Genomic DNA, 16,934 nt, shown 5'->3' with positions numbered 1-16,934 from the left:
CGACCATGCGCTGTTTTGATTTCCCATTGATTTGACAGTCTGGGTGTACCGTTTCCCCCAGAAGTACAACTTGCTCGTTGACACATGCTGTGCATTGGTATTTCCAGAATGTCATTCTCGGCACACGGCAGACAGAACCATCCAAATGCAGCTGAAGCTGTCACTTTTGTTTCAAATATTAGTTTCTGATTTATGACCATCATTTTTCCCCTCCTGTGGAAGCTCAGACCTGCCAGACTTTGATGTGTGAACTCTACCGTGCGGTTCTGTCAACGGGTCAGAGACGGCACGCAGTTTAAGCTCGCGGGGGAGAAAGTGCCTCTGTTTAATTGTCGTCGTTTGACTAGAAGTAAAACACCAGTTCATCCATCCTTCCATCCATCCATACAGCCATACATCCATCCATACTTACATACATCATCCATTTTATCTGGCTGACCTTTGTATTGGTTTGGGTGGTCGCTAGCTGCTGAGCATCACAGTTTCCTCTGCAGGTGGTTTCTTCCTAGTTGGACCTACTCCTAACTCAACCTGGGAAGCACCAAGGTACATGCCTTTGTACTGTACTCTGTCCACGTACTTGGTCTTTTGATTTTGGTCTTTTGGCTCAACTTTGTCAACAGAAACATGCCTCTAATCTACCTGCCAATCTTCTGGTCCAATTTCTAACCTACTCATGAACAATACGCCAATTTACTCAAATTCCTCCACTCACAACAGCGACTTACAGGACTGTCTCAGAAAATTAGAATATTGTGATAAAGTCCTTTTATTTTCTGTAATGCAAAAAAGTCATACATTCTGGATTCATTACAAATCAACTGAAATATTGCAAGCCTTTTATTATTTTAATATTGCTGATTATGGTTTACAGTTTAAGATTAAGATTCCCAGAATATTCAAATTTTTTGAGATAGAATATTTGAGTTTTCTTAAGCTGTAAACCATGATCAGCAATATTAAAATAATAAAAGGCTTGCAATATTTCAGTTGATTTGTAATGAATCCAGAATGTATGACATTTTTGCATTACAGAAAATAAAGGACTTTATCACAATATTCTAATTTTCTGAGACAGTCCTGTATCTCCAAACTGGAACAGCTGATCCACTTTTCTCCGCTTTAAGAAACATAGCTCCTACGGCGGAGGTTTTGATCCCAGCTGATTAAAACTTGGATGTAAACAATCACCATTTCTGCTTTCCTTTTATTAAAAAAAGTTTAAAATATTGTCTTTGGGTCTTTAGATGTGTGCATATTGTGCTCGCTCTTTAAGGACACGTGAACTTTTAACTATATTGTGTGTTCATGAAGTGAAGAGATTCTTCTTCTTTTTACTTCAGGAACAATAAACTCAAGCTCAAAGTTGAAATTTGATAATGTTCCAGTACTGGAGTTTAATAATGAAGCACAATGATTGACAGTTGGCCTCAAAGGGTTCATCACTCACACCTTTGGGGTATTATTCATATCTTTTAAAAAATAGGAAAAAAAAGAAGCTTGGGGTTGGGGAATTTCATTTGACATTCTCTTCTTCTTTTGCCTCTTTTAAAGCTTTTGAAGGTTTATCCCCTGCTTTTGAAAGCACAATATCATGTTTTCTACATGCTGATACAATTTGATTTAGTACAAATCTTTATCTTGGCACGGCTTCTTGATTCTGTCCATCCTGGTTTATCCTGTAGAGGTCTGAGAGTATGGATCGTACTGCTCCTGATTTTGGCAGGGAGCGCCTGGCGCAGGCTGCCAGTCCATCACGGAGATGCCACAAAGTGGCAGACAGCCGGCTCACATTCACACCTGCCAGTGACATGCTTCCTGTGGACCGTGTGAGCAAAACCTGCATGCTGGAGGACGTTCAGATTCCTGGACCCCAGACCCCCCGGGTGTGAAGTGATACTGCACCGCCACGCATACGCATGGTTTCATTTAAGGAAACATGAAGCCACATCACTGGATGGCATGCTTTTCCAATAATGCATTCTGTGGCAAGTGTTTAAACAAGACCCCAGTGCCAAACATCAATAACTGACACTGGAAATGGCATTTCCCTCGAATGAGGCTCCAAATATTTGCAAAAAAGCCTTTACAGAAGAAAGGGCTTTTAATGGAAACCAGTGAATGTTACTGTCGGGACCAGTACTGTTTTTTTTTTGTGTCGTGTTGTGTTTTCACTTCTGGGCTGGAAACTCTCTCCCTCAACGACACGTCTCATGAATTCAAATTGGTCTAGAAGGATGTAATGAAACAAAATATAGCCTGGATTGAGGGGGAAAGTTATAAAACACAAGACTCATCTCTATTTCTGTTCGCTTTATGTGGGATTATAAACCGCCTTTATCCGAGTAGAAATGTCTGCCCATGAATTTAAATAATTTTATGTAATCCTGATAATATTTTCCTGTCCTGTTATCGCTTTCCTCTGTTCGTCTGTGAGTCTTTTCTCCTGAAGTTAGACTTTGCTTCTGCTCTGAACAGCTTCGCCCTTCACTGAAAGCGTACAGATCTGCCTGCCAGGCCTGAAAATTGTCGCAGACTGCATTTACTCATGAATACGTTTCATGTAAATTAGTTAGGCAGGCCAATCGGAAAACCTCGCGCAGCTCATGTCTCTTGCTGGGGAACAATAAAAGGTCAAGTCATCCACCTCAGGCAATCGAGCAGCTGGCCTATTGCTTGATAGGAAAATGAGAGCTGTTTATGTGAAATAGACAGAGAGCGGCGGGGGGAGCCGGGCAGAGAGCTGACTCCTGGCAGTCAGAGATCTACCCTCCTTTACCACCTCCCCTGTGAATCTCATCCTGCAAACAAAGCAGGTTATTATGTTCAATTATATTGTGAAACTATTCAGCAATTACTCGTCGCCGCGAAGAAAAACCCTTCCCAGCACTCAATACCACAGGCTGAATGAGTGCCAACAAATAACCCATGCGACAATACTTAATCAAAGCCATCAAAAGGTGTCACTCCCCTCAGCTGGAGTTGACCCTGTGATTGGCACTTCCAGCTCGCCATCTATTTTCCACAAACTCAACATTCTTTGGAAGAGACCTGTCCGTCCTTCACCTCGTTTTGTTAACCTGGACCAGGTCTACAAAAGTGCACTCATTCATTTAATTCAATGACAATCAACACATTTACTGAATTCCCAGAAAAGCTGCACCGTGTTTGCAGCTTCTCCCAGTGCACTTGTTTCTAAAGCCCAATCTCCAAAAACGTCAGGGCACTGTTTCAATAAAAAATGCAATACAGTGTTTTTTGCAAGTCTCCCAAATCCATATTCTGTCCACTGTCAAACATAGAAAGTATAGCAAATGTTGAAAGTGAGATATTTTGAAAAGCCTCATTAAAACTGATTTTGATGACTGCAAGACATCTCAGAAAAGTTTGGATATGGTCAGCAAAAGGCCAAGAAACACATGGAGGAAAGAATTGCAGGGAATTGGGTTAACTATGAGCAGGTCAATGTGGCGTGATTGGTAAATTTCTACCTCTCTCGTGTTATATTTCTTTTTATCCAATCTAGGGCTGTTCGATTAATCGATTTTAAATCGTAATCGCGATTATGTAATTAGAACGATGTTAAAACGTGAAAATCGTAAAAAAATATATATTTTTATTTATTTATTTATTTTTTAACCTTGTCTGCACACATATTAATGATTGATTGATTGCAAATGTGAATAGCAAATGTAATGACTGACATTCCACACCTCTACCTCCTTCATGGGTTGCATTATTATTTAGCATGCAAAGACCCAGTTTAGTTTAATTAGAAAATGTCTTGTTTTATTTAATTGGAAATATAACTTACTGTATGTTTGCAAGTGCTGATTTGCTGATTTTTTTTCTCAGAGATAAAACTCTATATTTTATTATATTTTTTAAAACTTTTTTTCAACTTATTTTACAGAGTTTTGCACTTTATTCATTCATTTTTGGTTTAATAAGGGCAGAGTTTGCACTTAAAGCCCAATGGAGCAAATGTTCAATAAAAAAACAGCATATTTGAAATCATTTCTTTGCCTTTTGTCAATTCACAAAATAATCGTAATCGTAATCGAAAATCGGATTTTGAGAGAAAAAAATCGAGATTTTATTTTTGGGCAAAATCGAACAGCCCTAATCCAATCTTTGGACCAAAATGTGTCTATAAATTATTTTATAGACACAATTCTTTTATAGAGAAATTTTTAGCACAAAGTTCCTTGGTGGACAAATACAGTAGCTTTGAATATTAAAAAACGGGCATGACTCTGTTATGGAAATCCCTCCATGAGCTCAGGAACTGTGGTCAGACAAATCCCCATGTCAAACTGTTTTAGGAAAGCATGAAGCCACATCCTCCAGACTGAAGAGGAGAGGAATCGTCTAGCTCGGGGGTTGGGGGGTCGGGGGGGTATTAGTGTCTAGGAATCTGAATCTGCAGCCTGGTTTCAGAGCAACATGTATTCCAGGCCAGAAAAGACGAACCACAACACCCTCTAAAATGACTTTTTGAATAGACTTACATCACGACTACTGCAGCATTTAATGTCCCTTCGGGGATTAATAATCATTTTGAATTTAAATGCTAAAATGTAATTTTTAGACATAAATTGGACAACATGTTGCTCCAAAAACTGGTCTCTTTGGTCCCCAAACACTTATGGACTGTTGTCAAAAGAAGGACTGTGACACAGTGCTAAACACCACCCCGCCCTAACTTGTTAATCAAATTCAACATACCTCATTCTTGTTTTAAGATGGCACTGTTTTTTTTTTTTTTCAGTTTAAACATGTAATTTATGGGGTTTGCAAATGACTGCAGCTTCCCAGATTTTAATAATTAGTCATATGTTAATCAGCAACACATATAAACGTTACAAAGCAGACAAGTTAAGTTATTTGAATTTCTTTACCTAACCTGAAATGAGTTTTCATTTATTCTCTCCGTATGCATTCATCTTTACTTGTATTCAGTTCAGGGTCAGTGATTTATCTTCGCCACAGATTACTCCATTAAAATATTTTGAATACGCCCGCAGAGACAAATTTCTCCCCATCTGCACTTTATTATCAACTCAGTTCAGGCGAAGTCCTTGTTATTAAAATCCACGTAATTACTGATATGTAGGGAGACTTGACATTGAATCAGAAAAGCTTGATAAAAGGGGTGATTTTAATCACGATTCTCTGCTGTCGAGGTTATTTGGTTTGTCTTTGTCGGAGCCGCACCCCTCATCCAGTTGCTTATCTTGTGTCTTAGGAGACAAGAAGTTTTAATGAGTTATTTTATTGCTTGCTTTGAGGGAGTGTCCCCCTGCTAGCAATCTCACCTTTAATATTTCAAACCAGCCTCACCTCATCCTTATACAGAGAAATACTCCATGGGCATAAGCTGCATATCTGGAATACCTTTAATTCTGTAATTACTTCTAAAATCAGCTCATGATCTCAGCTGATTTGTTTAATCTTCAAAGCTTCAGACAAAGTTGCCAACTGTTATATTTAAAGATATACATCTGCTTTGACTCATTGGCATGTAAAAGTATTCTTTGCTACCAACATAATGGTAATTCCTTTTTTTTTTTTTAGGGGGGGGTTCTGCAGCTTTCTTGCTCTGCTGAATCATTTTCAGATGTGGCGCATCACGTTAAGGCTCGCTTCTGTTCGTTCCAGCACTTGGATGGATGTTATATGTAGAATATGAGCAACGGCGCCAACAGGGGGATTCAATTACTGTGGTAACTTCCTTGAGCAACCCCCCTCATCTTTAGCAAAGATTGTAGCACACTTTTTACTCGTCTTTCTCCAGCACGGGGGGACCCTATAGATGCATCAGTCACGACTTCAGTGCAGCATATATCCATAAAGGATTTGTATTGAAATTCAGTACCCTTTCTGTGGAAAGAAAAAAAAAAAAACCTGTCCCCGCACTATCACCTATTCTCCTTCCAGCTAGGTTAGAGAGCACCCCATCAAGCTCCACTTCTACCTCAGTGCCACCATGCGCCGATGGCCCTATTAGAAACCCAAGGGCATAGCTAACGCAGCACAGGGGCTCGGGCAGTGATAAATGCACAACAAAGCTTTTTCTGTGAGGAATGAAACTACCATGGAGGTTGAAGGAATGAGAGGCGAGCGGGAGAGTGAGACTAAGCGACGGGAAAGAAAAGAGAGAGACCTGGTGTGATGAAAGGACATGTGGCCCACTGTGACAAATGTTCTCCTGGCCCGTGATTTATCATGGTCTAGAGACCGAGAGAGCAGCACGGGGCGCAGCACCAGCTAAACTAGTGCAGTTGATAATACAAATGACTTGCCAATGAAAAAAACAAGTCTTTTTTTCTTATTCATTAGTTTATCTAAGCCCCAGTATCCCAAACTCTTCTTTAAGGCCATAAGGGAGTTCAATATTATTGCATCTCACATTGGTCACTCTTAACCAGGAGGTCCATGACTCATTTTGGCAAAACTGAGCTTTATCCTAATGTTCCCATGAAATAAAGTAGTTGTTTACACTATTTGGTATCACAGTGCTATTCCTCATTCAGGCAGAAGAACAAAACTGCTGAAGCGCAGACACTGGTAGCCCGCTGTTCATTGCTCTAATGGAGCTCAGTGGCAAAGTGCTGCAAAAGTTTCATAGAAGGAAGAGGCATTTTCTTTCCCTATTTTGTGCTTGCAAAAGAAGTTTCTTTCTATCTTCAGGGATGAACAATGAGGTTAGAATGAGAAAAATATGTCTCTTTGCCCAGTGGTTCCCAACCATTAAGACTTATGACCCCTAAAGTGAAACTGTGCTTAATTGCAACCACTTGCAGAGAGAGCAGCGCAGTCCTCCCCATAACAACCACAGCATGGGTCATTTTTACAAGCTTTAATTAACACCCTTTTGTCATTTAAAAAAAATAAAAAGACCTCCCACAGGCAGCCTTGTTTACATATTAAAAAACATGTTTTATGTGGGAGATTTATCACTCAGATATTCCGAAAAATGGTGCAATTTTGTGTCACAGATTGCGTAGTCTACCCCAAGTCACCTTTTCATAACCCTTAGAAAATCAGAGAATGAAACAAGATAAACTGGCAACAAAAGGTCCAACAGAAGTCTTGAACTTTGGTTGCCTACTTTAAAGTCCGGCGATTCACTCTGCAACCTACGCGGGGGTCTGTGTAGGTGGCAGAGTCATTGATGTTTGTGAAACTGCAAATAGATGCCATTGTTGTCAGACAGATAAATGGGTCTTTTCTTTTTTACTTTAGAAACCAGTGGGCTTAATGGTTGTTTAGAATGGAGAGTTTATTGTAACAAGTGTTTTTATTTTGTCTTTGATTACATTTCAGAAGTATGCATATTGGATTATTCTAAAAGAAAACTAATTATGGTTGAAAAGGTGTGTCCTTTTCAAGCTTTATTATTCAAAAACTGGAAATCTTCAAGTCAAGTTTGTTTCCAAATGCATATAAGTGTACCAAATACATGCAAGCACATTTAAATATAATCATCCTCAGCATTCTCCCACTCGTATCTGTAAATAAAGTAATAATTATTAATCACTTTTTTCTTAGAAATCTAGTCTTGTAGCATCTCTTAAAGTAAGCATGGATCCTTTATTACACCAAAAATATGAGTCGTAACAGCATAATCACTCCAGACGGTCATGTTCTTTTCTTCTTTAGTATTTGCTTTGCTTCTTTTCTTCCTGCTCAGTTTGATTCTCGTCAAGAACAAGATGTTCTGTCTTCACACAATGTCAAATTGCACGTTTTTGCTCTCGCCTGTCATTTCTCAATCTGCCAATCAGTTCATATTCACCTGTAGTCTACATGGAACAGATTTGAGTGATTAAAAGTGCATTTGCTCTGGTTTGACACAACAGACACACCTGGAATGCAAGTAAAACATCAGTGTTGCTACAGAAAAGAAATGCATATAAAAAGAAAAAAGCAGTATAGTGCACTAGGACATTACAGGTTCAGATATTATCAAGACTGTAATTTGAATTTAAATGCACTAAACTCTCAGATACATGTAATACATGTAACTGACAATTTCCAACATAGAAGAGAGATCTAGTTTGAAACCTGTGGCTTTCAGTGAAGGTGTTGTTATGCCATTACAAAGAAAAGGGAAACATTATAGTGTACTGTGCAAAGGACTTTACACAGTACAGTCTTAAAACCAAAGGATCTTTAGTGTATAGATTAAATAGTACACAATTAACAACATACTGTAGCAATTTGAAAGATCCTGTTCAGTGTTTTAGGTCATTTGATCAGTTTGGGATTACATGAGAGCACACGTTCTGCAAGTCTGATGGTCTCCTTGTGTAAAATATTTGTTTTGTTCATGTCAACTGCAGTTAGTTTGAACTCATTTTGCAAGGAAAACATATTTGTCAGACTATTGTTGAAAGCACCCCCATTTCACATTTTATCTCTAAAAAAGTAATCCAGTCCTGTATTTAACTCTGTCACCCTTTCCACCTTAGTAAAACCTTTCTGCCTGTCATCTTCAGAGCAGTTTGTCAATGCTGCGATTGCAAATAATGATGCGTTATTATAAAGAAACTGCCATACAAGAAAGGAATCCTTGCCAGGCACATCAATTTATAATAATGATAGGAGCCTGGTGACATTTGAGGCCTATTCAAGATAATTTCCCAATGCCTTCTGCTCTCTCCATCTCCTGTAAAAGTGGGATAAAGGCATTGTGCTGGTATTTTTCTCTCCAGGTTCCCACTTCCCAGTGAAAGGAGTCCCAGTTGTGGCAGTGAAATGCTCTGCTGGAGCTGTCCATTTACTGGTGCTGAAATCTATTCCAGCACAGTCAGCCATTTGATGGTGCTTGGATCAGTATTGGGAGCTGTCCTTTCCCCTGGTGTTGAAATGTGTTAGTCATATGCTGGCCTTTTAACAGGGCTCTAAATGTGAGAGCAGGTGCTGTTGGGCAGTGCGTTATTACTCACCGCGTGGAAGGAAGTGCACGTCCTTTAAGAGGTGATGTTGTGCCGCATCAGCTACTTGGATGGCACCATTAATCATAGTTTCTTTGAACATCTTGTTCCAAAATAATCACGATGTCCGTAAAATATTACTGTTCACCTCTGAAAATTTCAGCTGTTTTTTTTTTTGTTTTCTTGAAGGTGATTTTAGGAAGCTGATTGTAGATTAGTTTTTGAAGCATTTTATAAGCTGGAAAGTACAACGCACTGACTCACAGCAATCCTCAGCAAGCCCTGTTTAATGCAAAAGGGGCTGCTGTTGTCATGACAATGGAATCTTACAAAAAACAAGATGCCCATGCAACACTTTTTTAAGAATATGTTAATAGCATTTAGCATTCCTCTGGGAGAAAATAGTTTAAAAAAAAGAATGAGAAGTGAGTTGGGCTTTATCAAATACAAGCTGAAGGGGCATGTAGTCCTGGTCAAGACTATTGGTGTAGCTGAAGTAGTAATAATAATAATATTACTAATAAAATGTAGTAGTAATAATATTTCAGATTACTGTAGAGCTAAAAAAAAAAAACTCTGGACATAACTAGCCCCATGTGAATGAATATTAACATTATTTCCACTTTTATTTTGGCATAAAAGTACCAGAGTTATGCTGTCTGGAAACATTGGAAACATTATTTTCAACTAACATAACAGTCCAAAACGCAATAAAGGCTTTGCTAAAGATGCTGACAGTTCTGTTTCGAGAGCTTATATTATAAGGTATCAGATATTTCAATCATACAACTGAAAAAAGTACTTCCTGGATTACATTTTGTAAATGTATACAGTAGTACAGTACAAAAAAATAACACCACACAAGATGAAGAGAGCTTCATGCTGACCAGCAGCTATCTGACGTAATGCTTTCAGCCGGCACCACATACCACACACTGACGAGTTGGATGGATGAACACTCGGGAAGATGCTACAACCGAAGAGAATCTTGAGGCTGGAACAATTTTCTAAACTTTAATAGATATCATATTTGTGGGGTAATGAACTATGGAATGCATGCATGTATGTCTGTGAGAGGAGTGTAAAACAGTTTGTTTTATGGCAATTTAATTAAGCCCATGAGTAAAATAGCCTAGCTACTGTAAAACATGTAAGAGTGTCATTATCTGTGCCTCCTTTGCAGCCTATACTCTACTGAAGGCATGAATTCCTCTGCAGATCAAATCAGAAGCTTTCCTCTGGTGTGAGGTGAAGGTCTCAGGTATTTTGACAGGATAGCAACCTAAACTACCCATCCACTGGTAGAAAAGTAGAGGGACTGTTTTAAGCTGGCCAGAGATGAGACCTGACTGAGAAATATGATGCAGCCCCCTTCCACCATTTTCTTTCTTATTAAAGTTTACACAGTTCCCACATGTTTTAGTGAGGTAACTGAGTTGGCATCTCAACACCACTACATTCCCTCTTCTGCTGGGTGCTCTTCGTTTGAAAAAAAGCATTACAGCTTTACTCTACCTACTTCTGAGCCACAGCAGATGCAGTAAGATGTGAAATTGGGCAGAGATAAAGATAGGGAAGCCTAATAATGTGGCTCTGATCTTGGTTTGTGATGTCACAGTACCCTACATATCTTTTTGGCTTTATTGACTGAGAGTTCCAGGCTGAAGCAGCCACAAGAAAACTGACAAGACTGCATTATGTTTGAGATAGTAGTTATTTCAGATGCCTAAAAATGCTCCAAACATAGGAAATTAAATTTTTCATAATCCACCCCCTTGACTTCTCATTAAAAACACTGAAATTTACTTTACACAGTGGACTACTTCATTGTTCTTAAGAGTGTGGAAGCACAGTTCAATGGAAAAACTATTTGAAGTCCCCTGAATAAAGTGACGTTGCTAAAAGCTCTGCGGTGAAGATGCGCTACGGGCGATAATATTATTATTTCAGAAGCAGTTTGCTTTTGAAAGCCAGTTTTGTGATGTTATTTTTCAAAAACCTTCCTGCTTCTCTTGAGGTACAAGTACCCTGAATTGATTCTGACTAGGACAGCAGATGCTCGCACACCGACAAACTTTAGATGACGCCATCTGAAGTCCTGATTGGCGTCTGCCTGGCAGGCACAAGTCTTCTTTTGCTCTAAACAGAAGTATGCTAACAAGGAACAAACTTTTTTGTACCACAACAGACATGCCCCTCTGTTTCATGCAGGAAAAAACAGGGACATTATTGTGGAATCTGGCTCTGTTGGCATTTCACAGCTGAATGGTGTGAAGTCTGGTGACTCATGCCTGGCATCAACTGATGTAGGCCGACAAGAGGAGAAACTGCATCCTGATGCATCCTCTATCTGTCAGGATGATGATGCCAAGCCACATTTCTGGAAGGAACACATGTCGACTATTCACAGGGAGAGGGTACAGGGGCGCAGATGGAAAAGCAATCGCTTATTTCCAGTACTCTGACACCTGCCATCATGTGTCAGGCAAAAAAAATACTAAATTTGAGAAAATAAGGCAGACAGTCCAGCGATGTACCACCTGCTGGGAAGCTGAGCCGCTGACTGAAATCTCTGGTCTTGTATCACCTCCAGTCGCCTCGTAATGTTGACTTCTGTCTGGGGGGGATACTGATATTCATTTGTAAGCATGCCTGTAAGACAGCATCTCTAAAACAGTAAATCCTAATCAGAATTTCTTTTTCCAATAAAGAACACTCAGAGGATAGTACTGATACTTACTGCAGAACAACTCATGTTTGTCATCAAGCCCATTACAGTTCTTCTGTATTCAGCACTGAGTACTAGATGCATTAAATGCTTCAACACAGTGATAAAATAACAATGGTAGACGTCTTTAGGAATATTAAATGACATAATGTGTTCCTGGAGAGGCCAGCTGGCTATCACTTGCTGGTTGCACCTCATTTCTCTTTTTTTCACTATTTAGATCCATTTTTATCCCTAATCTGTGTACAGGGACACATTTTTACATTGTGGATGGATTCATGCATACATTTAAAATACACCTGACACTATATCCACGACATAAATCACTGATAAACTACTGTTTGCAACTTTTGAATAACATATCTGGGTATTTCAGAAATGCAGTTTAAAGGTCATACTCCACATATTTTAACAGTATCAGGATTAAAACTCTGTGAAAAAACTCCCCGAGCCAGTAGTTGCACAAAAAACAACTTCACTTTCTGTAAAGCAACTCTAAATTTGGTCCCACCTTTGGTGTTTCACCATCATAAATCACAATCCTGTGAAAAACTCTGCTTGGTTTGTGTAATTACAAGTCTCTGTAACAAAACAGAATCATTTTTGCTCTATTGGCTCATTTTCCATTTCCACGAATTCCCAAGGCAGCATTTTGTATCGTGGAGATGCAATCTTTTTGTTGCTGGTTGAATAATGCCTGAGGTGATGTGGTTCTGTAAACTTCCCATCAAGACCGAGGTTCACTGTGAACACCCACAGCTTAGCAACTGTTCCACTTGATGGCGCAAAGTACATATCTGGTCTCGTATCACCTCCATCTCACCATTCCTCTTCAGATAACCTCGAAAAAGCTCAAAATCAGAAAATCCATTTTGGTACAATAGATTCTGAGATGTTGTAGAAGAATTTTGAGTATTTAGTGCCGTTCCTGCAGTTTTACATAGTCGTCTTTTATTCAAAAGGGGGCGTATCCATTCCCCGGAGAGATAAGTGATGTATAACTGTATCCGTCTTTAGTTAACATCAGCACATGCTGTTTGAAGATGTATTTATGTTTTCCTTCGAAACGTTTGCCACACTGCTCCCTACAAGTGTGTGGAATACAGCTCTCATAAAAAAGCACTCAGTTTTGTTGTAACATGCACGATCCCTTTAACACTATTGCTGTTCAGAGACTTATTTAGTTTTTCAAATGCTGAAAAAATACAAATGAATAAAGAAACAATTGTTTGCTTTTGTTGAACACCTTTGACACACTTTACTCTGGGTCTTGATTCTCAAATTCAACTGAGGAAAGAAAACTGAAGTTAAACCTTTGGCTGCTTTTCAGACCAGCAGCCTTTTCCCTCCACGTTAACCTCCTATTCTAAAGCTTCCACTTCTCTTTATTTAATGCTTATCCATTTTCTTTTGATCCTCTTGCCAGTGAAGGCTATTTGAATGCACACACATCTTGTCATAAGCACCAGAGACCATGGTGAGTCACTCGGAAAATCTCTTGGCTACAGTGAGCTGGCCTAAATTTATACTTCAGACTTAAATGTTGCAGGGTTAATTGGAGACACCACTTAAATGAGGGCAATTATTTCCTTCAATGTAATTTTCTCTCAGTGAAAATCATTTGTTTCCAGATTTAGTTAGTGCCAAAGTACGTTTGTCGGTGTTTAGTACTTTACGGTTGATCGATTACATCGATGTTTTAATGATGCAAAAATGCTTTCAGATAAGGAAGCTACTGGCCATAGCGTGCCAGTTTCAGGGAAACGATGACCCCGCGGTGAGCCAGTGCTTTCATCCTCGTGGGCAGGTTGCGGCTGTCGCTCAGTCAATTCCCAACTTTGCAGGAATGTGTATTTAAACGGAGCCAAATCCCCCAGGAGAATTCATCACCGCAGTCTCTTGATCGTTTGTCAACATCACAGTCATGAAGTTTGGGCACGCACCCCGTAATCCACCCACTGAGAGGTGGTTATTTTGTTTTCTAGCACTTCGGTCTGACCAAACAGCATTTGTCATGAACCAGTATATCATTGGCTGAAAGAGGCTGCCATTAGTCCGGAGCTGATTGATCGGCCGTTGACGGACGGTTTCAGATTCATACATCATCCTGTTGATGATTGAGTTGCTGCAGAAGGATGTTGATGTGCTTTGGAGCTGCATGTGCACGCCCTTACAGATGGACACCTATCTGTTTTTTACCAAGCATTATTTTGATTGTGCTTGATTAAATTGACATGCAATGACTTTGAGTACATAGGCGCATATGCTACGGTGTGACGCAGAGGTCAGCGGAGATTAAACTGTGTGTAAAGCCGGTTCACACGCAGTGGCCAGTCTAGGATTTGAGATTTTCTTCTTTTGCGTGTTTGCATCAGACTAGCAAGCTGGATTTAGCTGGATATGCAGCCAGTGTCTGCATTTAATTATACGGCAGGTGCATGCATGCGCAGGAGGAGAGCCATTATAAGACCTATCTGCAATTGAAGCAGTTTCCAGGAGGTTGCTTTATGTCCATTGGGCATGAAGGGCCGTAGAACATTTCTGGTGATCTATTCCCGTGTGGGTTGGGTTTGTTTTTACAAAGCCATTTTAAAACATATTCACATACTTGTGGATGTAGCCAAAGTTTGAAGCTACTTCCATTGAACCGAATCTGTACTTATATATTTCTGATCAGCTCGCTAAGTGTTTGAAGCACTGGCCACGCCCTCTGCGTGTTTTGCATCTATTGGCTTTGTGCAGCATCAGTAGTTGACAGACAGCGAACAGATGGAGATTCTTGTACTAAGTCTATTTTTATTCACTTATGGACCAAATCCAAAGCAAATTACCTTGATTTGTCTGTGCAGACCCATCCCACACTGACTTAATTGAAATAAGAGTTTTGAGTCTTGATAGATTTATGTGTTTAACACTGTTGTCATCTTTGCTCATATGAATTGATGCAAATGTATATCCCATTCCTATAAACAATAGGTCTGTTATCAGGAGTGCAAACCTTCATTGCAAGCCCAAAAGAACACAAATCAAAGCAGTTTTTACTTTAACTTAACCCCCTTGGGTCTCTGTGAGATGCCTCCTGTCTTTTGGGTAACACCAATGTGACACAACAACAAAAGCAATATTCGTGACAGCCGAATTTTCATTTGATTTTATGTATGTGATCAATCTGTCTTTCCTACAGACCCTGATTTGAATACCAATGCTCATGCTTGTATCTGATACCTTACAGCCTGGGATTAAGGCCCCCCGGGTTCCCCACACACCACATCTGGATCATAAAACAACCTCAAAGTGGTGGGAGCTGCAGCGTTTGGCTTGAGAGAACACAGACCTTGACTTTTCTAAAGTCGAAAAACCAGCTTCTCATGTTGGTTTTGTTGTTATTTCTGGAACAGCAGAAGTCATTTCTTGGGGGACTGTTGAAACTTGTTCAAGTAAATGAAAGGAGAGCTTAAACCTCCAAGGTAGCTTGATCGAAAGTAAATTACCAAACCATATTTTTCTTTCACCAAACAACATAATGATATCTCATCCGAGCGTATGTGAGACCGGCTTATTTCCTTTGAGGTTATGTTTTTGAAGAACAGGCCTTTCCTTTTTTGTCCTGCCTGTTGTGCTCCGTTGGTCACATGAAGCAATGCTGCAGATATTCATTTGGGACGCCGAGGTAATTGACTTCACCCAGTCTCCACCTGACTTTAATTAACAGTGCAGCACATTCGGTTGCAAACCTGCAATACAAGAAGTCAAGCTGGAGAGTGGGGTATTAATTAACTCTAAGTACATCTCAGAACAAATCAAAGTAAGCCATTTCCTCCCTGTGTTTAATGGGGATTGTACAACACCTCTTGCAGATGTAATTAATTGAACAAGCCCATGAAAAGACGCTTGGCTTCTTATCATGAAATGTTGACAACTCAAGAACGTGTTCAAATTTAATACTGTATTAAGCTTTTTAGTTTTTTTTTCTGCCTCAGTCTCAGTTTAACTAAACGAGTGAACTTTTCTTTTTTTAAATACTAATTATTCATCCATGTAGGATCTTAACTCTTCACAAGCACTTGCTAAAGTTTATGTCAACATCCTAAATGTTCTCATCAGTGAGTGTTTTTGCTCCCGGTTTGGATTTATTGGCTGTCTAATCATTTCATTTCCAAGCTACTTGCAGAGGCGTGACTAATCCAAGAGTTTAGTTTCTATAAATACTGCAAAAGTGTAATGTTTTTTGGGAGAACGTTACAGGGCGATGCTGCCCCAGCCCAGTGGTGGACAGTAACGGAGTAAATTTACTTGAGTACTGTACTTAAGTACATATCCAGAGGATTTGTACTTTACTTGAGTATTAGATTTATTTGGTACTTATTACTCTTACTTGAATACATTTCCAAGACAAATATGTTTACTTTTACTCGAGTAAATTTCTAGGAAGGCTGAAAAGTACTCGTTACTTTCAGGTCTGCTCTTTTTTCTTCTTCCCTAAAATCCTATTTTTAGACGGATATTGGGAGACAGGCACAGAGACAGACATTGGGAGACAGTTTGTTATGCTCTATATTGCTATATTGTACTGGTGCATGTCCTTCCTGTAAAGTTAAGTGACTTCAACATTGAGTTATTGAAAGCAGAGATGTAGTTTTTTGTAAAGCAGTGGTCTTTGAGGGGGATCCAGACTTAGTTGGATGGTGCAGGTTCATTTGGTTTCAGTTCATGATTGTTAATAAACTCTGCATAATCTGCTGTCTTCTTATGATCCCATTCATTTGATTTGTTTTTTGGTGTTTCTGCAGGTTTTATATAACATTGTGGTTCTAAAAGCAGCACATCAGTGCAGCTGGTTTCAAAGAGTTAATTCTCAGAAACAAGAGTTAAAAGATCCTTAAATTAATTTAGAAAAAATATAGTCATTTACTGATGTGGAAAATAAGAAATTTACTCTTACTTTTACTTAAAGTAAATTTAAAAGCATTTACTTTTGGATACTTAAGTACCTTTAAAAGCAAGTACTTTTCTACTCTTTCTTACTTGAGTAATATTTTGACTGAGCTACTTTTACTTGTAACGGAGTAAATTTTGACCAGTAGTATTTGTACTCTTACTCAAGTACTCGGGTCGAGTACTCTGTCCACCTATGCTCATCAGTGAGTGTTTTTGCTCCCGGTTTGGATTTATTGGCTGTCTAATCATTTCATTTCCAAGCTACTTGCAGAGGCGTGACTAATCCAAGAGTTTAGTTTCTATAAATACTGCAAAAGTGTAATGTT

At 39.3% G+C, this 16,934-nt stretch overlaps 1 protein-coding gene across 3 annotated transcripts in view; it reads left to right on the top strand.

Annotated features, from left to right (window-relative positions):
• LOC133423706 (dipeptidyl aminopeptidase-like protein 6) overlaps nt 1–16,934 on the top strand; it is a 338,469-nt gene that overhangs the window by 154,878 nt on the left and 166,657 nt on the right. The window lies entirely within an intron of this gene.

This window comes from Cololabis saira, chromosome 22 (assembly GCF_033807715.1).
Source record: "Cololabis saira isolate AMF1-May2022 chromosome 22, fColSai1.1, whole genome shotgun sequence".
Classification (NCBI taxonomy): Eukaryota; Metazoa; Chordata; class Actinopteri; order Beloniformes; family Belonidae; genus Cololabis; species Cololabis saira.
This window is presented reverse-complemented; position numbering and strand designations above follow the sequence as displayed.